Source organism: Micromys minutus (genome assembly GCF_963924665.1).
Source record: "Micromys minutus genome assembly, chromosome: 7".
Lineage (NCBI taxonomy): Eukaryota > Metazoa > Chordata > Mammalia > Rodentia > Muridae > Micromys > Micromys minutus.
Genome location: NC_137976.1, coordinates 18,571,012 through 18,596,512, shown reverse-complemented (window position 1 = coordinate 18,596,512; position 25,501 = coordinate 18,571,012). Strand labels below are relative to the sequence as shown.

Below are 25,501 nucleotides of genomic sequence, written 5' to 3'. Positions count from 1 at the left end.
AGAATAAGTTTTTGAGAAACAATCAAAACATAATACTTTAATACGAGTTCTACTTATTTTATTCTAAGACAAATTTCCATGGTTTTGTGTCATTACAAGTTTCCTTACTGAGAAATTCTGTGCCCCTCCTTGAGCCTTTCAGTTATAACACGTTAACTGTGACATTTCCATCCATCAAAACTAGCGAACAAGAGTCGGGAGAAGGCTGTGTTTGGTACAGGACTGAGACAGAGGCATCTGGAGAACATTTCATAATAGCATGGTGGCTCTCTCTTGATATCTTTTTTCTGTAAAAACATGACGTTTGAGGTACATAAGTTCAAGTTGTCCTTGAAGGTTTGAAGGGCAATCAATAAATCTAAATTTGTGTCACAGGGGAGATTACAATAACCCAAATGGAGAAATCAAAGCAGAAAATGCTGCTTCTGCTGCTGCTGCTAATTAACTGATTACCTTCTTTATAGAAGTTCCAGATCTGAGATGCAGCTGAATGCAAATGGTCCCTACTTCTTCTGCATATTATTTCTTCTTAAAGGAATATAGCGTATTACTTGTTGTGATTATTTATTTGTTGTTAAGCTCTTTAAGTCTGTCTTTAGTTGATCAAATGAACAACCATTTAATTGATGGGCAGTGTTTGATAGCAGACTGACAGAAAGTTCTTGTTTTAGAGAGCCCAGAGTGTACCTGGTGTACAGTAATTACTCTACAGATATCCATTCAGTGATTAAACTCATTCAGGGAAAAAACTAGATTATAGTATTATAAAACTTAGAAAGAAATATACACATAGACCTAAAAATATTTGCATAGCATTGGTGAGGGAATTAGAAGAAAGCTTTTCTGGGAGAAGCTGTGTAACTCTAGCAGATAGTCAGAATTTAAGCTGAACTGGTATTCCGGCAACACTGAAAGCACAGGTTAACACTAACTTATGTGTGCTGTTGTTCACTTCATGCCTTGGGGCATGGCTGGCCTCTGGTCACAGGAAGTTAGGAAGCCAGATAAGACCTAAAATAACTTTCAAGATGTTTTGTACTGTCAGGCTAAGCAGTTTATCTTCCTCTTATGGGGCCCCAATTCACTAGATGGTAAATAATAGGAAGGCAGTAATTCATAGAGAGACAGAGACAGACAGACAGACAGACACACAGAGAGAGAGGGGGGAGAGAGGGAGGGAGGGAGGGAGGGAGGGAAGGAGACTAAGCATTAGCAACTTCCAGTCCCGCTGCTTTTTTCGCTTGGGCTCAGAGTATCCATATCTACTATTATCTGCTTCTCTAGTTTTTGCTCCTGCACTCCTGCATCCCTGCATCCCTGTAGTCCTGCATCCCAGCATTCCTGCATCCCAGCATTCCTGCATCCCGGCATCTTAGGACCTCCTTTCTACCTCAGAATAGTTTTTTGACTTACAGACAAACAATGTGGACAAGTGGCTATCCATATCTAAACACAGAGCCACAAATAATAATCAACGTTATAAATAAATATTAAACAAATTGAGGCCAAGGTCAGTTCTGAATCTAGATGTGTAAGGTTCAAACCTTGGCAATGCCAATGATTGGCCATACATGATTTTGAGACAATTCCATACACATTACAGCAAAGTTTGGGAGATAGTGTTAACATTTCTCCTAGATGTGTTGGAAAAAAAAAAGAGGTAAATCAGCTTGTGGCCTCCCATAAGGACTCATGGATTATTACAGGTGTTGTTGCTTAGGGGAGGGAGTTAACACCATTAATTCTCTTCTTTTTCAGTGGCTTCTTTCTGATCTTCTGAATGCTGCTGCTTTGCCAAAAGCCCTTAGTCCTTCTACAAAGAACACGTGGGTTTTGGGTTTTTTTTTTTATCATTTTGAAAACAGATTTTTAATACAATATTGTCTTAGTCGTGGTTTCTATTCCTGCACAAACATCATGACCAAGAAGCAAGTTAGGGAGAAAAGGGTTTATTTAGCTTACACTTCCATATCACTGTTCCTAAACAAATTTCAAACCAATATTGGGCTTTTTTTCCCCTTTTAACCTGATGGTTCCATTTATTGAATTAGTCTTTAGAAAACATTATGTAGGAATGGAAGATGCTGTCTTAGCAAAATAAACATTTTAGAATAAAAACACAAAATATGTATGTGAACCTCAGGCAAATCTTGTTACAAGTCCTGTGGATACCATCATCATCATCATCATCATCATCATCATTATCCTCATCTTCATCCTCCTCCTCATCATCATCCTCATCATCATCATTTTAAGAACGGGTTTAAATTAACCCATTTGTTAGAGATTTTAGCCCTGTTATACTAGGCATATATTTCTTAAGGATACTTAACCATATGGGGAAGATCTTTTTTTTTAATTTATTGTTTTTCTCACAATTTTATCTAAAGAAGAGAGATACATGTACAGATTTTACAAAGCATTTTGGCAATTCTTTTAGAGGTTTGATAGTATGCATTGAAATCCCACTAGTTAGCATAAGCATGAAGTACACTTAGAACAGAATGTAACATGGAAACAGAGTTTTCTTGGTGTGTATAGACTAAACATAACCTAGCAGACTGTCAGGTAGCCCAGATGATTTAGATCATAGAACAAATAGAGATTAGTTGACAAGTTTTAACTACCCACCTCTCTGGGTTCAGTCTCTGGATTTGAACCTATGACATCTAATGTTTCTGCTGTGACATGCTTTCAGAAATGTGAGTCCCCACTGTGGGCTGCTTTGCGGTACTTCATCTGTTTCCAGTGGAATAAGAGCTCCTCTCCAAGAAGCTCAAAAAATAGCTGGTGCTTCACAGTTGCTACAGAGAAGAGGCCAGCCTTCATAAACCCTTCTGGATTTGGGTTCAGACTATAACCTGTGTCAAGAGAAAAAACAGACTATTTTTTTCTTGGCCTTATGCTTTAGTAGATGTATAGTAAACTGGGATATGAAACCAATGCCCTCAGGGACAGAACTGTCTACACTAAAAGAGCAGGAAGGGAATGAGGCTATATATAGGACAGACTGAAAGAAAACAGAGTAGAGAAGCTCAAATTGTCAATGAGTACCCATGACGGGACCAAGCCCTCCAACTGAATATGTAGCTGAGGATGGCCTTATCTGCCATCAATGGGAGGAGAAATCTTTGGTCCTGTGAAGGCTCATTTTCTCAGTGAAGGGGAATGCCAGTGTGATGAGGTGGTGCGTGGATGGGAGTGGGAACATCTTTATAGGAAGAAGGGGAAGTGAGCAGGATGGAAGAAGAAAGAGGATAACATTTGAAAAGTAAATACATAAAATATCCAATAAAAAAGAAAAGAAAAAGAAGTGCTGAGAAATATTAAGAAGATGACTTTATGCAGGTAAAGTACCATGTACATTATAGAAAAGCTCAGGAAGCAGGAGTGGGGGGAGTGGTGGACAAGACCCAGGTATGTACTGAAACAGTTTCTACTACCATCTGAGTGCTGTCAATGGCCATCAATACCATTGATGCTGCCATCTTGACTAACATTGCCTTGGCTGCTACAACACAGGCACCTACATCTTAGTTGCCTTGGAGCATCCAATGGTTTCTTCTTTGAGTGGCCATGGCTCCAAATTGCTTAGTCACAGCCAGTATACTGCTGTTTGCTCCCTTGTGGTCAGAGGAATAGACATCATAACGTTTGTAGGTCAACTCCCAGGCTCTGCTCTGTGGTCTTATTTTAAAACCTACACATCTTTGTAGCAAACCAGAGACTACACTACCAATCCCCAACTGCACAAGGTACAAAGTTGGAGAGGAGTGAGACAGGGATGGAAGAGGTCTTATTTGTATTTTAGCTGTCAGATTACAGTCGATTCTCTACCAACTCTACCAACCCCAACAAAATGAATTCTAGCCACAGTTTCTTTGTCATGGGGAGGGCATGAAAATAGGAAGAGAATAAATGAAAGGATTTGGAACTCCTTATGAGGTTTGGATGCCAATACCAGGAACTCTTAGGAACTGCCATAATGTGTAGAAAACTATAAGAACTCAGAACCATATATCTTCTCTCCCGACTGGCTGATTTCTAGATTATTACTGGTTCCTCAGACGTTTAGGTCCAGTGATTATCTGCGAGCTTTTCTGTTTCCTTGTTGTGAACAGAACATCATAAAGGAACTCATGTAAAACTGTAGAAAGAGATAGTCTATAAAGAACAAATTTCCTATATCAGAAATGTAGCAGAGCTATTAAAAGAGGTTAAGAACATGGTGGCAACTGTGCTCTGTTGCATTGGGATCCTTATAAGACTATCTGTATAAGCATTCTCTCTCTCTCTCTCTCTCTCTCTCTCTCTCTCTCTCTCTCTCTCTCTGTCTGTCTGTCTGTCTCTGTCTCTCTCTTTCTGTGTCTGTGTTTGTGTTTGTGTGTGTGTGTGTGTTTGTGTGAGTGTGTGTTCTGTTACATATTGACATTAGTAGGCAAAGTTTGCATTCCTTCTATCTGCCAATAGTTTTCTTATTCCCCATTCTCCTGTTGCACAAATGTTAAGTTACTATTTCTTGTTCTAACCAAATGACAATATTAACATGCTATTTTCTTGTCACCATTATGGCTAAAATGGTAGTTTTACTTTCTTTTTATTTTACTGAGGGACTTTTATAAATAACCTATGTTGATAGCTTTGGGTTACTGCCAAGACATCGTTGCCATTATTGGAAATTTGGGGATACCTAGCTATAATTCTGGGTCATCGTTCTTGTTCATAGGTATTACATGTGGATAGGAGTACTGGTTACTTTTATCCATCGATGACTTGCTTAGCTCCTTCACTACTGATAGAGCTATTCATCAGGAAGGAGGCTCCATACCAGAGCCAGTTCCATTCCTCCAAGATCTGATTTCCAAAAATGAGGTGTCTTCAGCAATAGGGTCTCGTTATTTTTCAAGGGCAATAGTAATAGCCTGTATTGTTTGGGCCTTCTCTTAGATGCTGCTGAGAAACAACTCAAGAAGACGTTTTCTATGCCTGACACTGAGCTCTTTATTAGATAATCTATCATTTAGTAGGGGAGCATTGGTACTCACTATTTTGCATTATTTCAAAAATCTTTTTATCAAATGTCAGTTTAATAGTTCAAGGAATAGCCAGCAAGTGTAAAATGCACTGTCTACTTAGAACAACCAAGCAAAGCAACACTTTGTTTTGTTTTTGTTTTCTTCTCTGAACCTAGATATTTTACATTTTGTTTTGTTAATACTGCATTATGGATCTTATTTTTAAAATGATACATTGATCTTATATTCCTATATTTAAGACATATTTTTCTTTTAACCTGTTAATGGCAGGTGGACATTCAGCTAAGTTAGACTCCATAGATCTAGGGTTAGAACCCCATAACCCAGGATATACAAGGGCTACAATGCACATAGTTCCATCATGCCCTGGCTAAGTGAGGAGGACAGTCAGGCTCTCATTGAGGGTTATGTAAACATGGGGAAGACTGGGCATAGCCAATGGATGGTTTCTACTTAACCTTGAAAGCCAGAGTCATTAACTTGCTTAGCAGAAGGCCATGCTAAAGTAAGATTTTCAGACAAAGGTGAAGCAATCTCTGTGGAAGAAGCAAAATGCCATTCCTGGAAGACTAGGAAGCAGTCTGCAACTGACCCCAGTACTGGCATTGGGGATACATCTATTCTTATGCAGGAATGAATGCCACTTGTTATAAACAGAATGAATTAGCTGAGCATTGAGCAAGTGTAGTTTATATAAGGGTAAAACACCAGCCTTAAAGTACCAAAAGCTACTTGAAGATATTCGGGGACAATCTGACACAGCAATTATCAAGGAAATGTTTGAAGAGGCCCTCTGTGCTTTGGCTGCGGCCAACTTTCTAACAGTGACTGGGAAGATTGTCCACATGCTCTGAGCTGCACGGCCCTTGGACTAGAGTCAGTCACTCTTGTTACTGATGCAAAGGGGCTTGACTAGCAGTATTCCACAATATAAACATTTTCTATTGGAATTTATTTTGTTAGTGAATGTTTGTTTTCACCTTTTTAAAACATTTTAAACTATCAACCTATATAGTAGAGATTATATTCTCAATATGCCATGTTTTAAGCAGCGTGCTTCTCACCTGATTATACACAGAGAGCCTATGCCCAGTTTTGGAGAGTTTTTTAAAATCTGGGTGCTTTGCCTTTGTTGCGTTGTAGTGCTCGGGATGAAGATAAGAGTACCATGCATGCTGTATTACAAGCTATGTCCTTTGTGTATGGAGAATTATGTGTTTGGAGTAACAAATTGGCTGAGATATATCCTTTATTGTGATGTGATGAACTAAGAATTTTTATAGCACCTGGACTTAAATTTCTTTACAGACTTTCCTCCATAATCACTATTAGAACAAAAATATGCTCAAAACAAGTATTAGATTAAATTGCCTTCTGTTTTCCATAATATGTAAAATACTTTCCCAAATAAATGATAGAAAAGTAAAAAAGAAAAACACGCAACCAATCTGCTCCTCCATATAAGTTATTTGAGAAGCCACAATCTCTTCCATGACCTCTTCCTTCCCTATTACCTTTATCTCTGCATTCTTTTAAAACTTCTTTTGGGTATACTTGAGATAAATATGAAAATTCTTTAGAAGAGAAATCACTACAGGAATCTCAGGGTTCTCATGATGTTATACTAAGTTGAAAAGGATTTAAAGTCTGGGTCAGGAACCCTAGAAGTCTTAGTTTGAGCATGTCTAATGTACATAAAGCAGTAAATTCAGTTGCCAGTAACTACATAAATTAATATAAATTTTGAAAAAGGCAAAACCAGAAACCAGTAACAGATCTCATATGGATTTTATTGACTTAGAACATCATAGTAGAAATATTAGTAATGTGGATTTTAAATTATGTAAATACTTTTCAAAACCATCATTTGATGCACGTACCCTTTTTCTCACTTCTTTTAATAATAGCTTTGAAGCAGTCTGGGCTATTTTCATTAATGCAAGAAACTTGGAATATGATTTAGCCATTTATTTAAATTAATGCTTTTAGTGAAAGTTGCTGTTTGTTTGTTTGATTGATCTTTAAATGTCAAATGACAATCCAGAATTGGGATTATTTGTAGATATTTTACCTTTAATTTCTCTAAATACCAAACTTTGTAGTTTTCTAAATTCTGTAATCATCATTTGAAACAGTCACAAGACTAATATGTGACCTATGGGACAATAACAGACTCGCTGTATACACCAAATAGAAAAAAAAAAAAAACTTTTCTTTAATAACATATGATTATAAAAAAAGGAAAATAAATAAAATAGCATGTCTACAGGCCATTAATAAACTTTATCACTGTCCCTGCATATAAATATTGCAGGAAAATTAACTCTGTTTTTCTGTATTATGTAACATATGTGTCTGATGGATAGCTTATGGTCATTACTTGGTTACAGCTGAAGAATTTCATGTAAGCCACTTAAAACCAAGGCAGTATTTTAACATTCCTCCAAAATTATGATCAGTTTGTGGAGAAACAGAGCTTTTTGTGTATTTCTCCTTCGTGTCTTGTCCAAAGTCTGTGGTCACTGACTGAGCAGGAAGAGGTTTGCTGGCCTTGTGACATTTTTAAAAACCACAGTATAGTTTTCTGGAGCAAGTGTAGTAATGTTTCTGAAGGGACATTTTCCTCAACCATTTATTTGAAAATGAATACATGCATATTTTAAATTACAGTGGCTAGAAGGAATGTAATTTTAAATAGAAAGAGCAGCATAATTTTAGTACTATTATTAAGATGGCAGAAGTTTATGTTGATGTTGTTGTTTGGGGGACAATACATGTGGGGCAATCATTCATGTCAGCTGTCTAAATTATCACCATAATTCTACCTACAATTTATGGACCAGGCCTTAAATTATGTAAAATCCCCTTTTACTCTTTTCTCAATGTGTAACCTATGCTTTCTTGATGCATGCCAAAGATAAGGTCTCACTTTGTAGCCAAGGCTACCCTGCAATTTACTGTCTAGACCTGGGTGACACAGGTCTCATGAAAATAACCTTCCTTTGCTTTAGCCTCCTATGCAGCAAGATCATGAGTATTAACCACCACATTGGACTGTCTATTTCAAGGGTATGGTGGGGCAACCGTTTTATCCCAGACTTTTGAAGCTCAAGGCCAACAAATCTCTGGTGTTCAAAGCCATCCATGTCTTCTTGTTAGCCATCCAAGGCTAAGTAGTGAGACATTTTCTCAACAAATTATATATCTTTGAAGTTGAACTGCTGCCATCTATGAGAAGAAGTGTCAGAGAGGCTTTTCATAACATATCTTCTGTAATTCCTGTGAAAACTAGACAAAGAAGAATAATCATGCTTGCTGTGCCAGAGAAGAAATAAGGTTGAGTGGTTGAGTGACTTTAAAAAAGTTCTCCAAATTGTCTCTGGTAGACACAATGGAGTGTACATTCAACATTTTCTTTCTTTGGTACAGAAAAAGAAAAAAAAAAGTTTTGTGTTGAGGTACCTTCTCATACTGAACATTTGTGTAAGTTCATCTTTCTGAAAGTGAGGATTCCACCATGAATGTGTCCATCTTCTAGGTCACTATCACGAGTCAATTCTGCATGAAATGATGCAGCATTCACTTTTCCATTTCACATTTCTTATATGAAGTAGAAATGCTTTCAATGAAAAGTGCGCGCGCGCACACACACACACACACACACACACAAACACACACACAGATTCACACACATACATACACACACACACAGATTCACACACATATATACACACACATATATTCACACACATGCACACACAGAGAGAACTTAGGAATGGTAATTCTTTCCATGTCAAGAGAAAGGAATTACTCACATGACCAATGAAGCTTTCAGATAAAGTTGCTGTGGGTTTGAATTAGGCAAGAATGTGAATTTCTCATGTTTTCTAACTTTAATTTATATTTAATGAAGTTTATTATATGTAACTGGTAATTATTTTAAATTTATACACCTTTGCATTTTTCTATAAACTAAATTTTTACCAACTCAGGAATGTGAATATTTGATAAATTTATTCATAGTTATTATCTAAGAAGAAATTCAGGTTTAAAATATTAAAATACAACACTCAGTTTATTATCTCTGACTCAGTTCATTCTTATGTGAAAAGAGAAAATTGCAAAGTAAGTCTACTTACCACATCAATGATAAGGTGATTTGTAGAAGTGCTGATGCCTTTATAAATATCATTTTATCATAAAGATCAGTTATGTTTTGGCCCCAAACCCTAAACAATTAAAGAAGGGTTTAGGTTGGGTACTATTTTTTTCACAAACTATACTTAAAAACTTTCAAATGCATTATTATTCAAACAGGTTTTTTCTCATGTCACAGTAAATGAAAAATACTCTGTTGGTTCCCTTGTTGACAATGAGGTCTTGATTATGCATGATTAAAGTGAGATCCCCCAGTCTGCTTCTCAGCCCTCCTGGGCTTGTACCATGAGGAAGGAAGTAAAGCATTAATATAAATAGACAGGGTTTGCATACATGCTTCATAGAGAGAGTGCTTGCTTATGCTAAAGCTATGGGCTCAGTCACTAGAGCCACCATGAACTGTGATGGCCTATGCCTATAATCCCAGCCTTTATGAGGGGAAAGCAAAAGGATCAGAAGCAGTTCAAGGTCTCTGAGTTCAAGACCAGTCTGGAAAACATGATACTATACCTTAGAGAACAAAAATAGAAAACGCCATAGATGGATGTATGACTACCTCAACATAGCATAATATAACCATCAAGGGAGGGACAGAGTTGAGCTTACTATAAATATTGCCATGGGCTGGACAAGTACCATCAAAGGATTGTCACCAAGCTCATGCTCTTTGAGTGGACTTCGGAGAGGTGCAGGAATTGGAAAGTTAAAAAGTAAGTAGAGTGGCAGTTTTTGGCTGGGTGGAGAAATTGAGGGGAAGGATGGCTTAGATGGCACACAGTAAGACATCAGGGCTTTGCACCTCGCAGGAGATGTTTGGACAGTGGCAGAATCCCAGTGGTTTCTCACTGGCCAGCACATCAGAATGTGATAACTTATAGGGAGACTCCAGGGATGATGAACTAAGCAGGGGTCATTCATGACATGTCCCAGAGACCAGAGAAAGGATTAGGCTAAAATACATAAATGAAGGACTTAACACAAATCAAGAAGGGAATTAAAAACAATGTAATTGAGAACCATATTCGTTGTGCTTTTGTTGTGATTAACCAATGTGACCAAGGCAACCTCTAAAACAAGAATTGATTTGGGTTTGTGGTTCCAGAGGTTTAGTCCTTAATAATGGTGAAGATACCATGGCCGCACACTGTAGCCTGTAGGCTCAGGGACTGAAACAAGAAGTCAGCTGTTCACATCTTGAACTGCGAGAGAAGAAGAAAAAGTAAAGTAGGCAAGGCTTTTAATCTAAAAGTACCCTTTACCTCTAGCAACATGACCTAACCCCCTCAGAGAGCAACAGAAGCCAGGACCAAGTATTCAAATGCGTGGGTTTATGGCAAATATTACTCCTGAAAATCATGCAAAAAAAAAAAGAAGAAAAAAAAAATACCCGCAACACTGTTCTACTGTGCCATTGTGGCATCAAATGGAAGAAAAATGAGATATCCATGAAAATTTGTGACATATGCAGAGATATATGCAAGTATCATGAGCCTGTTTTAAACCTGATGTATCCATAAGTGAATAAAGCCTTAAAGAGAAATTATTAGAATTATGGACATTACTAAAATGCTAAAGTGAGAACCCTTCCATCCTTCCTTCCTCTCTTCCTTCCATTCTTGCTTCCTTCCTTCCTTCTTTCCTTCCTTCCCTGCTTTCTTGCTTTCTGTCTTTCTTCCTTTCTATCTCTGTCTTTTTTTTTCCTTGAGAAAGAATCTGACTTTCTAGTTCACTATCAATACTCCAGTTTCAACCTCCCCTGCCTTCAGGTGCTGGGAGTAGAGGCAAAATACATAAGCTCAGCTGCCTGTTCATTTTTAGTCAGCTCACCTCTTTGCTCTAGTTTATGCTATCATGGTTTCATTTCTTGGTTCTTTTAAAAAAAAAAGATTTATTTATTCTATGTTATGTGTGTACCTTGTTGCTATCTCGGACCCACCAAAAGAGGTCATCAGATCCAATTACAGATGGTTGTGAGACACCATGTGGTTTCTGGGAATTGAACTCTGGACCTTTGAAAGAACAGTTAGTGCTCTTAACCTCTGAGTTACCTCCGCCAGCCTCTGTGTACTTTCGTCAGTTGTAAAATAGAGACTTTGAATTCAGGTAAGCAAGCATACATCTCTGGTTTTGATGGCCCATAGCTATAGTGCATTTAGGTCATCTTGCCCTACTATACCCCAGTCCATCCAAACCTTTTGGATTTATTGAGAAGCAAAACCAAAGGCAAGTTGTTCGCTTCCTCATATTCTCCACTGTCGTTGAGAAGCAAGACTTCTCTGGCATTTTAGGATGACAGATCTTCAGAACCTCTTCTTTACCTCTGAGATGCTACGACTAAGTCTCCTATAATTCGTTTCTCAGGGTGAATGGGATATTTGGCCCATCACACCATAAAAAACATGTTTGAGTGCATTTCTCTAATTAATAGTGAGGATTTCTAACAGATAAATGAAAGAAGAGATCAAGTTAAAATAAAAATTAGTGAGGCCCCCCTGTTTCATGATACTCATTCGTACACCCAAAGGAGGCTGGTCCACCAGAGATGACCTGAATTTACTTCTTTGAAGTTGTAGCATGACTTCCCATGGCAGGTCTGGAACAAGGTTGGGCACAGGTGTGTGTGTGTGTGTGTGTGTGTGTGTGTGTGTGTGTGTGTGTGTGTGTGTGTGTTTATCATCTTAGCAATTGCTGGATGTTCCTGTCCTTTAATATCGAGAGGCTATTCCGTAGCCTCTGATGTTCTGGTTAAAACCATCAGCAAGACGGGTCGAGTGACTGATGCAGGTGCGATCTTTCTGCAGACGATACTTCAGAAAGCGCATATTTTATTTTCTATTACAGCAGTGCTAATGGAAACAGTTAACACTTCCTGATGGATTACTGTGATGGCTTTTGCGGCCATATTGTGTCATTTTCCTCAGGATATTCTATGCTTCCTGAATCTTATTCCTGCGGAAATGAATGGTACTTGAATTGGACTACTGTGAGTACCATAGCTTCTCTAAGGATGGCAGGAAAAGAAGTATCAGAGTCAGATGTTCTCCAGAAAAAACTGTTCTGTCAGCTCCTCTTGCCATTTGTTCTCAGTGTGCTTGGCAGGAGGTGTATTTTTAAAGGGTTTTTTAGTCAGAAGAATATGATTTTGCATTTGGTTGGTTTGGAAGATAAAGGAGACAGACCAGGTTCTATTATTAACAAGTTGATAAAATCAGCATTACTATTACCCATGGGAAGTTTTTGGATGAGTATCAATTTTGTACTTATAAATCAACCTTTCTTTTCCCCAGGACATTTCTTTAGATTGCTCATGATGATAGGAAGACGAAACTTAATAGCAATAGCAATGGATGCTTTTCTTGGAGTCAGTCCAACGCTTTGGAGACCAGGTAAAAATAATGCACAAGCTTTTATAAATGTATAGATTGCTTTTGCAATAAATTTTTTAAAATCAAGTGTTCATTTAAGAATTATATTTGCAATTAAATGCAGTGCATATTTATTTAAAAGTATATCAATTCTGCTTTTCTCTGAAGAGGACAGTGTTTCACTAAAGCTAATATTCATGGAAAAATTTATCTAGGAAAGTTATGCTAGCCATATGATACACTTATTTTTATTGTTTTATAATCAAATCCATTTTCATTAAATTCTTTGATCCTATTTTTCTCTCTTTATAATTTCATATGTCCCCTTTCTCTTTGATGTTGCCTGAGCTGTTGAGGCGGTGATGTATATGTTCCTTTGGAGCTAAGCACTCCACAGTCATGATTCTCTGCAATTTGACAGTTATAGTGTCTAAATTAATGGTTACTGGCTGCAAACAAAGGCACCTCTGAATAAGCTGAGAATGGTATTAATTTATAAGCACATTCAAAAATACAAGGAAGACATTTTTATAACATGTCCATTTAGGAAAACAACAGAAGTAGGATCACCCCCTTGAACTTCTGCCCTCTTCAAACACACAATTTTGACAAAGTTTAAAGTACCCATAAGGACTTTCTCCCACAAGTGGGTTTGAATTGGAACCAGAAAATGGCTGATTAACTCTATAGCAGTCCTGTTTCCAGTGTATCATGGATGTATTTCATTGAGAAAGTTCAGGCTTTATCTTGTAGATTTGATAGCTGGATAAGAAAGACTGTTTCCATAGCCCTCCGCCCAACATCTGTCTTCTCACCCTGTGCAAACTTGCCAGCAGGTAGGATGGTCTCATCTTCATTTCAATCTTTATTTCTCTTCACCCTGTATCCAAGTGTGTAGTGCCTTTGATAATAAGGTCTTAATATCTGTCTCTGGTAGGCAGTAAAAGCACTAGCAACTGATTTGCTGGTTTTAGAGGACTTTGAGCAACAACTCATAAGGAGTTATACCATACCTAGGATGGGGATTAAAATTTAATAACCCACATATTCCCAAAGTAGTTCTGCTGCTCTCTTCCTTATTATATTTCAGTAGAATCTCTTGCTAAGTGCCAAGCATGCAGTTCTGGTCAGCAGCCAGAAATCTCAGTGGCCGACCAATCCCTGCCCACTTCACCCCCACCTCACCCCCACCTCACCCCACCTCACCCCCTCAGTGCTGAGATTACAGACCTCAAGCAGAACCCTGGCTGGCTTGTCACATGGTTGACGTTACTGAACTCTGTTCTCATGAGACCAATAAGTACTGGTAACCCCTGAGCAATCTCTCCGGTACCCCTCCTCAATGACTTTCAAAAAGAATTTAAATTGCATAATTTAATCAGGTTGTTTGCATTTATCTCATCAAACATTAAACTTCCCTTTATGCTGAAAATGAGCTCCACTTGGGATTCTCAGCTGTTCCCTGTCATTTACTAACTTTCTCTACAAGTCAAACTCATGCCAAGCCCCTCTTTTCTAGCCCCAGTTCTTGGGAGATATGATTTAGTCCATATAAAGTGTGTCATTTAAATGTATCTTTTGGTGAGTCTCCCATCAGTCCTGTAGTGACATGCCTGCTTTTTCTTGACTATTTGGATTAATATGCAAAAAGCATGTTTTGCATTGTAATTTTCATAACTTGCATTAATATTTTCTTGTATCTTCATCCTGCATAAATGTGAAGTTTGAATTACTTCATAATTACATTTTGAGAAAGGAAATTCTCATTCCTATTTGTGTTTGTCATTTTTTTTCTACATTTACATTTTATACCTTTCCCATACTTTATCTTACACTCCTGTAGGTACAGTCATATGCTAAATTACATTTATCTGTTTTAATATCTTCTCTTCTCCCTTTCCCTCTTTACCTCCTTTTTTATTGTTTTAGAAGAGAAGGGCATGCTTATTTTTATTTGGAGAAACTAGCATTTGCTGGAAATTTCCCCCTGACCACATATTATTACAAAACATTTTGTAATAATTTTATATAGATTAGATTTAATTATATTTAAACTTAAAAATCAGAGGATGTAAAGGGTACTGTATTAGTCTCTTTATACTCTTTTTTTAATTGAACAACTTTATTTTAAAAAACAAAGATAAATGTACAGATTTTAAGCATTTTTGCATAAAAGTATACAAATACATTTTAGTCAGTACTTGGTTTTTTAAAGGTTTGATAGTGTGCATTAAGATCTTACAAGTTACAATGAGCATAAAGTACATGTAAAACAAGATGTAACCTGGAATTAGTCAAAGTTTTCTTGGTGTGTAAAGATTAAGCATAATGGTTTTTCATCTTCTTTTTTTAAATTTTTCTTGAACGTCATATACTCCGTGAGTTGTTTCTGGGGTGTTCAGAGCTTTCTGGGGTTAGTATCCAATTATCAGTGACTGTTCTTTTGTGACTGGGTTATCTCACTCAGGATGATATTCTCTAGATGTATCCATTTTCTTAAGAATTTCATAAAGTCATTGTTTCTGATAGCTGAGTAGTACTCCATTGTGTAAATGTACCACAATTTTTGTATCCATTCATCTACTGAAGGACATCTGGGTTCTTTCCAGCTTCTGGCTATTATAAATAGAGCTGCTATGAACATTGCGGTGTATGTATATTTGTTATATGTTGGAGCTTCTCTGGGGAATATGCTCAGAAGTGGAATAACTGGGTCTTCAGATAGTACTATGTCCAATTTTCTGAGGAATCACCAGACTGATTACCAGAGTGCTTGTACCAGTTTACAACCCCACCAACAGTGGAGAAGTGTTCCTCTTTCTCCAAATCCTCCCTAGCATCTGCTGTCATCTGAATTTTTGATCTTAGCCATTCTGGTTGGTGTGAGGTGGAATCTCAGGGTTGTTTGGATTTGCATTTCCCTGATGGCTAATGATGTCGAGCACTTCCTTAGATGCTTCTCAGCCATTTGATATTCCTCAACTGAGAACTTGTTGTTTAGCCCTGTACTCCATTTTTAATAGGGTTGTTTGATTCTCTGGTGTCTAGCTAACTTTCAAATTAACTGTGAAGAGAGTCTTAATGAAGAATTACGGAGTAGAAATCTCTACTCCGTAGTAGGGGATGATTTTGGTTATTCACATTGATATAAAAAAATCTAGTCTTCTGTGGCTAGTTTGGTGTCTGCGGTGGGTAGAAACAGAGACAGTGAACCAGTTTCTAGCATCATGAATGCATTTATTTCTCTTTGCTTTTGATTGTGGATATGATGTGACTAGCCATTTTCATGGCTGCCATCCTGGTTTCTATGCTGAGTTGGACTGTAATAAGGTATTTTGAGCTTAAATAAGCTATTTCTCCTCTATGTTGATATTCTTTAAGTGCATTTCATCACACATGTACAAATTAAGTTGAGACAGTCATCTCATTTAAATGTTTTATTTAAAGTCACTTTCAAAATTTCCAGATACAATTTCTTCTATGAGGTGAGTTTTGTCTACACTCAGTACTCTGGGTGCTATTCCAGGAAACTAGCCTTATCACTCTCTGCATTCACTCCTCATGTCTTTTCACTAGACTCACACTTACCAAGTTCATCCTTCAGTTTCCTTCCCTTTCTTTTCCTTTCAAGCAGCTAAGTGTTAGGCACTGTGGTAATCGTGGTGAAATATACAAAAAAAAAAAAAAAAAAAAAAATAGAGCATTTTTCCCTCCCTCTGTAGGATCACCATATATTAATATAATGGAAGAGAGAATAGCACGGCTCCTTCAAAACAATACCAAAGAGAGAAATGAAGATGAATAATTAAGCTATAATTTCTTAGTGCATAATTAAGTATATGCACAGAAGACTGTGGCCTCAAAGAATGCACAGTAAGCAAGTATGCATGATAGAAAGACATTTATTATGCAGTGCTGAAGGGTGTCTAAAGGGACAGGAACATTCTTCATAGCACTGTGATTCTATGCTAAACAGGATGATATCCTAGACATGCATTTTTTATGATGTGATGGTGATGATAATGAAAAGAAGGAGGATGGTGAAATCTTTCTAGAAACTATATTCTTTTATGTGTGTCTGTTGACATTCAGGTTCTGATAACTTCTTAGGTTTATATACACAGTAAGTGAATATTTGATGAATTTTCACATATTGGAACATCAAGACCTTGTGTAAGGCAGTATAAAGCAAGGATCTAGAAAGCAGTTTGAAATACTCTTAGACAGGTTAGAGTCAACTACTAATATTACCTAATGAAAGTAACTATTATTTTTGGTAACCAATCTGTGGTGTAAGACGAACAGACTTGGTCCCAAAATTAACATGGCATGATAAGGTACTAAGTTAATAGAAAAAAAGAGACTTTATGGAAAGGAATTAAGTCAGTGTTAAAGAATGTAGACTACTTAGCATGTCAAGAAATTTAGAATTCCTAGTTCTTACATTAAAGGCAGGAGTATGACAGGTTTTCTAGAAGAACTTAGTTTTTGTTTTTTCTCTAAAAACTGGAAAAATGGAAGTATTACATAGAAATTTGCTATGGTTTTGCTTATAAGAAAAGTAACTGGCAGGGTGTTTGATATCTCACCACTGAGGAAAAGCTGGAAAAATCAGACAAGAGTCTCTCTCAAAGGACCAGGTAGTGTCAATATGGAAATGACCTGAGTAAATAAGGCAAAGGGTTAACTGGGGAGAGCTCTGAGAGGAAGGGCCCCTGGAATGGGATGTGTGTACAGGAAGCAGCCAGGGCAAACATCTGTCCAGCTTCCCCATTCTTCTTCCTTTTTCTAACTTTACAAATCATTCAAACTCATCTATTGGTAGATGACACATTAAAAATTTCAAAATTTATATTTAATTGCCATAAGTATGTGTACATGAGGTGGTTGGGATGTGGGGCCTAGATTGGCAAATTTGATCCATTTGATATTATAGCCCCATGGTGTCAGGTACCATGGATACTTTAGGCCAGTAGTATAAGAGAACTAACCCAAACTCACAAACACATTTATGGAAGACTTGTAATTATTGATAATTTCTTCTTATAGACAATTTCTTTACATTGTCCTAAAGTTCCTGATTCAAATCTGGACCATCACAAAGAGACAGATGTAATCTTTACATATGCAGTAGTTTGGTTTAGATGAGTCTTCAGAGATTATATTTTACCCTTACAAGAATCAAAATTTTGGTACTGTAAAGATTTGCGTGCACCAACATCTCCAAAGAGACTAACTAGGAAAACAAGGAGGCTGTGTAGAGAAGATGCATTTGATACGTTTTCCTGCACACATTTTTACCATGTTCTAAATTACTTCTTAGGAAATCTTAGTTAATGTCAGGGACGTTACTATGTAAGTACAAACTTAGTATTTTTGTTCTGAGCATTGGATGGCTCCCTCAGTTCCCTGTGACTGCTCTATCGCAGACCACATGTGTTTCTTATTATACCTCAATTTATTGTTCTCAGATGAACATGTGACCACACTGCCTTCCTAGGTCTGCCCCTGAGTGTAAGCAAATTTAGTCATGTAATTGCTACAGGGATGTTTTGAATGGGTAGAGAGGAATTTCCAACATCTTACACGTGATCTGACAGCCCTGGCTTCATAAAGACCTTCCTTTGAAGAGGGTCATATTGACCCCTGCCAGGACGTCCTCCGATTCAGAATTTAGCTCTGCCTCACTCTTCACACTACCAGTGTCAGATCTGCTCCTTCTCCTGCACTGCACAAATGGCTTTAGTTTCTTCTGCCTGAATCACAATTTTTTTCCAGCCTCTTCCATGACCTCCAGTTCATCTGTTCTACGTCCCGCACTCTTCTTTGAAAGCTGCACTTTCAAGCATCTGACATATTTCATAGTCATTGTCCTTCACATATTCTGAGTCTTTTCTGGAGCATGCTTCCCCTTCCTCCCAGCCTGGCCCTTCTCAGCCAATTTAACTCATTTGAAATAAACAAGTTAAACATCTTGTTCTCCCTCCTCTCTGTCTCTCTATTTCTCTGTCTCTCTGTCTGTTCTGTCTCTTTCTATTTCTGTTTCTGTCTGTCTTTGTCTCTCTGTCTCTGTGTCTCTCTGTCTCTGTCTCTGTCTCTCTCTGTCTGTCTCTGTCTCTGTCTCTCTCTCTCTCTCTCTCTCTCTCTCTCTCTCTCTCTCTCTCTCTCTCTCTTTATATCCACTCTTTAAAAACTTGTTACTTTAAATAGCAGCCCACAGGCAACTTGTCTTATATATTGTTATCAAAACAGTTATCTCACTAGGTGCCTTGGGCTACCTGCTCTAACTCACTTAATGTCTAATTCCTTATATTCTACTTTAATGTAAAGTGTTCTTGTGTGGAATGCTTGCTTTCCTTTTCTATGTGCTTTTGTTCTTTTAAAAAGCAACTTAACCCAATCCCCCACTGTTCCCCCAATCTGGTGACACATGGCCCAAGACAGTCCAACACTGTCTTGCTTTTCCTCTGCTGTTGGATCCCTTGGGACACAGGCAGACAGGGAAGGTCTCAGGCATGAGTTATTTTAGATGGTCTGGGAAAATCTAATTAAAGGTCAAAGCAGTGCATACTGGGGTGGAGTATTTGTCACTTACTGAAAGAGATGACTCTTGCCATATGCTCTCACAGGGGCAACAAAGGCCAAACACATAGAGGAATATGGTTTTATATATGCACTTAACATTTTCCCTAAAGATCTAAGTAATCAGGTAAAAGTCATGAAATGGAAAAGAAGGACATTCTTTCTTTTTTTGAATGAATCCTTGAGAGTGTAGTTGAATAGACTTTGGAATGTAAATAATAAAAACTAAGTTGAGAATTTTCAGATGTATGATAAAAAATTTTAGAACAGTTAAATACCTAAAGTGTCAAGGCCAGCTTCTCCCATTGTTTAGTGCTTCTCCCCTGTTGAAACACATTTCATTTTTAAAAACATCACAAATAAGTAGAAAAGCAAAAAGAAATAATTGAAAAAACAGACACATTTTGCTGAGGATATTTTGGTGCTTGATTGTTTTTACAAAGGTGGCTACTATAGGAGCTGGAGAGATGGCTCAGTGGTTAGGAACTCATTCTGCTCTTGGAGATCTGAGTTTCCCAGTGCCTATGTACACTAGTTCACAACTGCCTGTAATCCAGGATATCTAACACTCTCTTATGCACTTTGTGAGTATATGAACTTATGAGTTCACATGTACACATATACATATAGCTTTTAAAAGTTAGCCATTTACTTTTATGTACATAATAAAGATGATTTATAAGACAGAAGAACTTATATCTTGCAACAAAAAATGCCTGTGTTTCCTCTCAATATATAATGACACATCATTTTATCTGCAATTTTCCATAGGCTACCCATTCAATTGTCATGAGGTATTTCAATCAGTATAAAAGATGTGCATGATGCTGTCTAGCTTGAAATAATCTTGAGAATGTATTAAATGTACTCAAAACACACAAACACCTGGCATTAAAAGAGCAAGATAAAAACAAAACAGATCAACAATTTTTGGACCAAACCAAAAATAAAATTCTCATTATAGATTGTTCAAAAAATAATAATGATGCTACAGAGAAGACACAGTAAATGTAGCCAACCAGTGAAGCTGGACCTGGAAAAGCTCAGTCTAATGAAAGCAGTTAAGAGGCTGAAGAGATGGCTCAGTGGTTAGGGGATCATGCTGCCTCTGCAGAGGTTCTGGGGTAGGTTCCCAACACTCATACAGTGAAGCTCACAAACACTAGTAACACAAGCTCTAAGTGATCCAGTGTTCTCTTCTGCCTACAGAGAGCACTGAATTCACAAACCCACACATTGTTGCATAAACAAAACTATAAAAATTTTATCTTTTAAAAGCATAGTTAGGCTATCGATGTAATGCAGTTGATGGAATGTTTGTCCAGGTGCTAGAAGCTAGGTTGCCGACACTACATAAATCAAATATGATGGTGTTCACCTGAAAGCCTAGCACCAGAAACAAAGGGAGGTAGAAGCAGGAGAACCACAGGTTCAAAACTATCCTCAGCTACATAGTGAGTTCCAAGCTAAGATGGAACTCTGTTCAAGATCAACATGGCACCCTGTCTCTAAGACAAAAGCAACACACACACACACACACACACACATACACACACACACACACACACACACACACACACACATACACACACTACAGTAAATAAAAATAAGTGAGAAGAAATTTCAAGTGAAGAGCCTATAGAATAAATAACTCAGGGCACATGTATTTAAAAAGCACCCAGGTGTTAAGCCTTTAAAATGCATAACAAAAATTGTCAGCTTTTCATGAATAAGAGGGTGAAAAGTAAAACTACTGGTATATGATATCAAGTTACCGTTCCAATTCAAGTTTTGTACTTCTTCAGAGAGTTTTAGCAATTTACATTTTCTTAAGGATGCTGCCCTTAATTTAAAACAATGCAAGTGAAAATTTATTAACATGAATATTTTGATAGCATTTGTTAATTATTGTATCTCTTCTAAAAGATGGCCATTTGAGAACTGGAACTATGAAATATCTTTAGTTTCCTTTTCTGCTTTTACTTAGATATCTGTTTATGTCTTGTAATTCCAATTTGACTTTACTCACTTTAATTACACAAGTACATTTTATTTGTCCTTTTTCCACATATTTACTTTTTATTTTATGTTTTCCTGTTCCAATATCTTTAAAGAACATCACTCCCATGCAATATATTTTGTATATTACCATCCAATTATCTTGTTTTGTTGTATTTACTTCAAAATATATTATTATTATTACTACTTTTGAGCACCTGTATAAGTCTAGAATGTTTTATGTGTGTGAGAGAGAGAAGGAGAGGAAGAGAAAGGGAAAGAGAGGGAGAGGAAAGAAAGGGAGAGAGAGGGAAAGGGAGAGAAAGGGAGAGAGGGAGAGGGAGAGAAAGGGAGAGAGAGGGAGAGGGAGAGAGAGACCTGTTGTTTGGACACTTGAATAGTGCAGTGCACTGAGTTTGTTACAATTCAACTCTATAGGGTCGCCCTTTGCTTCCCACATTATATGAGTTCTGTGGATTGAACTCAGGTCATCGGGCTTCCTACAAAGCAATCTACCGCCAGAGCTATCTCACTTGCCCAGTCTTTGGTCTTTTCTTTTTAAACCACAACCTTTACATTCCCCTGTGGAATAGATACATGTCTTTATGCATATCCAAATGCAACTGATGATCTACCTGTTTATTGCTATCCTTCTGATAGTGTCTACGTCTTATTTTATTTGCCGTGTTTCACATGGGCCTTTATTTTATATTTGTTCCCCATTTGCTTGGCTCTGGAATAGATTGGCTTTGTCTAATATTATACTTATAATCACAACACATGTGCTGTGTCCTTATTATCAACTAGCTGGTTAGATCTCCTTGTGAAGGACCTGTTAGCTGAGCTACTGGTAAGTTCACTCCACAGTGAGACTGAGAAGTATCTATGTGATCCAACTGTTCCCTTATGTGTCAGTCCTGTGAATCCAACTTTGTTTCATAGCACTAAGAACTGAAGCTCATTTATCACTAAGTACATTTATCAAGTGATATTCAAACACTTTTTTGACTTTTAGATACATAGGCTAGACACCCTATTGGTTTTCTTACTGTAAAATTATCATTTTGTTCATGAGTGGCAGAGGCTAGTTCGTAGCTTAGTTGTATAAAAGTAATGTATAGATTTGATCCTCAATACTGCAAAAACAAATAAAATTAAAAATAAGAGCAATATTAAGAATATTGAATTCATCTTTGCATTTGGGAGTTTTGCCTGCCTTCTCTATCTCTCTAAATATTTGAACCAAATGTTGACTGAGTTTGACTAATGATTTTGGACTGCTCATAAGTTGTCATGAGAAGTTGGAAAATTTTTATTTTTGTTGGCTGGGACCAAATCAAGGGCTTTGTTTAAATAAAATAATAATTCTACTATGGAGCTACACCCTCAATTCCTAGAAATTTATTCTATTAATTTCTTTAACATTTTATTATTTCTTCTTTCATAAAAAGTGACTTTCTTCTAAACATTACATGTTGTGAAGGAAAATATATGTAGATACATAGTATAATTTGTTTAAAAATATTATCATGTAATTTTATGGTTAATATCTTGTTATGTACTTCTTATCGATTATACCTGCATAATTGAATATTAGCATATTGAAGCTTATTAGCTTAAATCCCTAATTGGAATGAATTTTTAATTGTTTTTTCAAAACGTATTCTAGGTTAGCACCTCTAAATACATATGGTAATTCTTATACTGTAAAATAATTTAGGCAGTGGAGATAAGTTTTAAATTAAATGATTTGAGCAGCACATGTTCCATCATGTTGGATCAAGCCATCAGAAAACATCTAGAGTAGCACACCTTTTCTCCATAAGGTACAGATGAGGGTTGACATGGAGCAAATTGCCCAGCTCTTTCTGATAGTGTCCGAGTAGTAATCTTTCCTGAGTAAGACCGGATTTCAGCAAAGGGGATCCTTTTCATAACCTGTGTGTAATTCAGAAAGGTCTATGGCCACATAAAAACTTGCAAACTGGCCATAAAAACTACATTATAGCCTGGGAAATCATCATCAGTGCCTGTTCAATTTCTGGCATACGTGTTATGCTGTGTTTGGGTTATTAGTGACCTTCCTGAACTTGCTGGAATAAATCTTATTTCCTGTACACTGATGTTCCGTTACAGTCGGGGCCAGACCTTGAAAGTAGGTGACTGTAGATATATAAAGTGGAAGGCTGGGTGCCTTTGTTGACTGTTGATCTTGAATGAAAGGAATGAGAAAACCATGAATGTACAACATGGGTATGTATGAGGTAGTGATACAGTGTAGCAACCTCGGTGACCTTGAGAACCTTCAAGCACTAACTAGGTTCATCATTTTTCCCATGTCTGTTTTCCAAGGTCTAGTTTCCAGTGATGCTTAGTTTCAGTATGCAGAACAGACAGGATAGATTCACCCCGTGATGTCAAACACGTTTTACTCTTTGATTTGCAGAACATATTCAGAGGGAATATACAGGCCTCACAATGGCTTCATGTTTTATATCTCAGAAAGTGTTTCTGCACTAAATCCCACCCGGAGCTAACTTTAACACTTTTATATTCTCTGTTTTTGTGCTTTCAAAACTCCTGTTCTGTTCGAAAGTATTATCTAGTTGCTAATTGTATAACTTGTTTACTTTAATTTGTCTTTGTCTTATATCAGATAACAGCCAATTAAAGCTAATTCAGTTGGTTAAGCAAAGGATAGCAAAAGGAGGTTAGACAGATGAAAGTTCAGCATCCAGAGGAATTTCCCAGGCAGTGCTGAACTGAATGATGCCTAAATGTCTGTGGACTTTCTTGGTAAACAGGTTGAAGGATGGTGTGTTGGGCATCTATCTCTATCTCTGAGTGACAGCTACCAGGAGAGGGAAGGGTGTCTAATCTAATCACTGTAAAAACATGAGCGCTTTAACTTGGTTGGCTCATTCAAAGGAAGGGTTTACTCTGAAGCACGGTTGCTTAATACTTCCTCATCATAAATTTGATGATGATGATAACTATTCTTGTAAAGTGCTTACGGAGACTATGAATACATAATGTATAAAATGCAGATGTGGTTTTACAATATTACATTTTTATTTAGTGTGTCACAGATTTTCTTAGAAAGTCCCAGTTAAAATGTACTAAAGTGCTTTTATGAACTAAAGGAAATTCTGATTAATATAGTTCTGAAAATAAGAAAATTTGCGAAGTTAACTTGGTATGAAATCTCACTAGTAGAAAGCAAAGCTGTGTCATGTCCTCAACGTGAAGTCATTTCCTTAGGTAAGAAGAACTTTGTTGATAGTGGCATTAAAAGTTATTAAAATTAATTTTGCATTAAGATTTTTTAGAAGTCTCAAGAAAAACCATGATTCCCACACTTAATACCTATGTGTTACAAGGAATGTATGTGCTGGTAATCATGTGATTGTCTATATGAATTCCTTTGTTATTTCCACAGCTGCAGACTTGTAATATAAAGGAAATGTGTCATTATTCTGTCCTAAATGCTGTTTGCTCTAGTGTGAAAAGGGATTGTTTTGAATTTATTGCATTAAGCACTACCTTCTCAGAAAGAACACTCGGGGTTACCTTTGGTTTACTTTACATCTTTAGCACATTTGCTATTAAAACTATTTCTAGACTTCAGTGTCTGCTAGGCTCTGGTTATCTAAGCTGTAATAAGTAGCCCCGAGACCCCTGGAGGCACACCCCACACACTTATGCTGTGTGACCTCAGGTCACAAGTAATGGCTGCAAGCTAATTGATTGAGAAAGGCTTGTCTGGCGGGGCCCCTTTTCGTCCTGCCTGTACATTCCGGAGTTCGGTGAAAAGAGGCTCAGCCACGCAAGGCAGGAAAACAGAGCAAGTTTTTGCATTCTGATTACAGCCCAAGTTCCCTGTAGTGCGACTGCTTCTCTCCACCCACTTCTCCCCAAGAACTCCCGAACTTGGAACTTGAGGGTGGACGACTTAAAGTTAGCTCCCACAGACTCACCTGAAAAGGGTTCTGCTGCGCGCTCACTGAACCGAAAGAGCAGATCACCTATGTGAGGCGGTGGGACCCATATGGAGATCATATTAGAACTTCAGCAAAGTGCACAGCTGCGGCAGGCAGAAGCCAGCACTCCGGCCGACGAGCAAATGAACCAGATCGTGGACTGGGCCTCTGGGTGGCAGCTCCGGCCTTTTGGTTGTTGGACAACTATAGTCAGAACTGAAATGGAACAGGGACAGGAAAAAAAACAAAGCCCACGTTTACTCCACGCAACTGTTGCTTTCACACGGTGAGTGCAGATTTAAGATGGTCCTCAAATATTCTTTCTGGGTTGTAATAAAAGTTAAGAAATGTGCTCTGCTTTTTTTTTTGGGGGGGGGGGTGT

The 25,501-nt window shown here is 37.5% G+C and overlaps 1 long non-coding RNA gene across 1 annotated transcript; it reads right to left on the bottom strand.

The window, feature by feature from the left end:
- Positions 1-209: 209 nt before the first annotated feature.
- LOC308422967 lies at positions 210-25,243 on the bottom strand. The gene is made up of 3 exons (XR_013975088.1): positions 25,117-25,243; positions 2,632-2,861; positions 210-287 (listed from the first exon to the last, which is right to left on the bottom strand). It is a non-coding gene; the product is annotated as an uncharacterized lncRNA (long non-coding RNA).
- Positions 25,244-25,501: the final 258 nt, after the last annotated feature.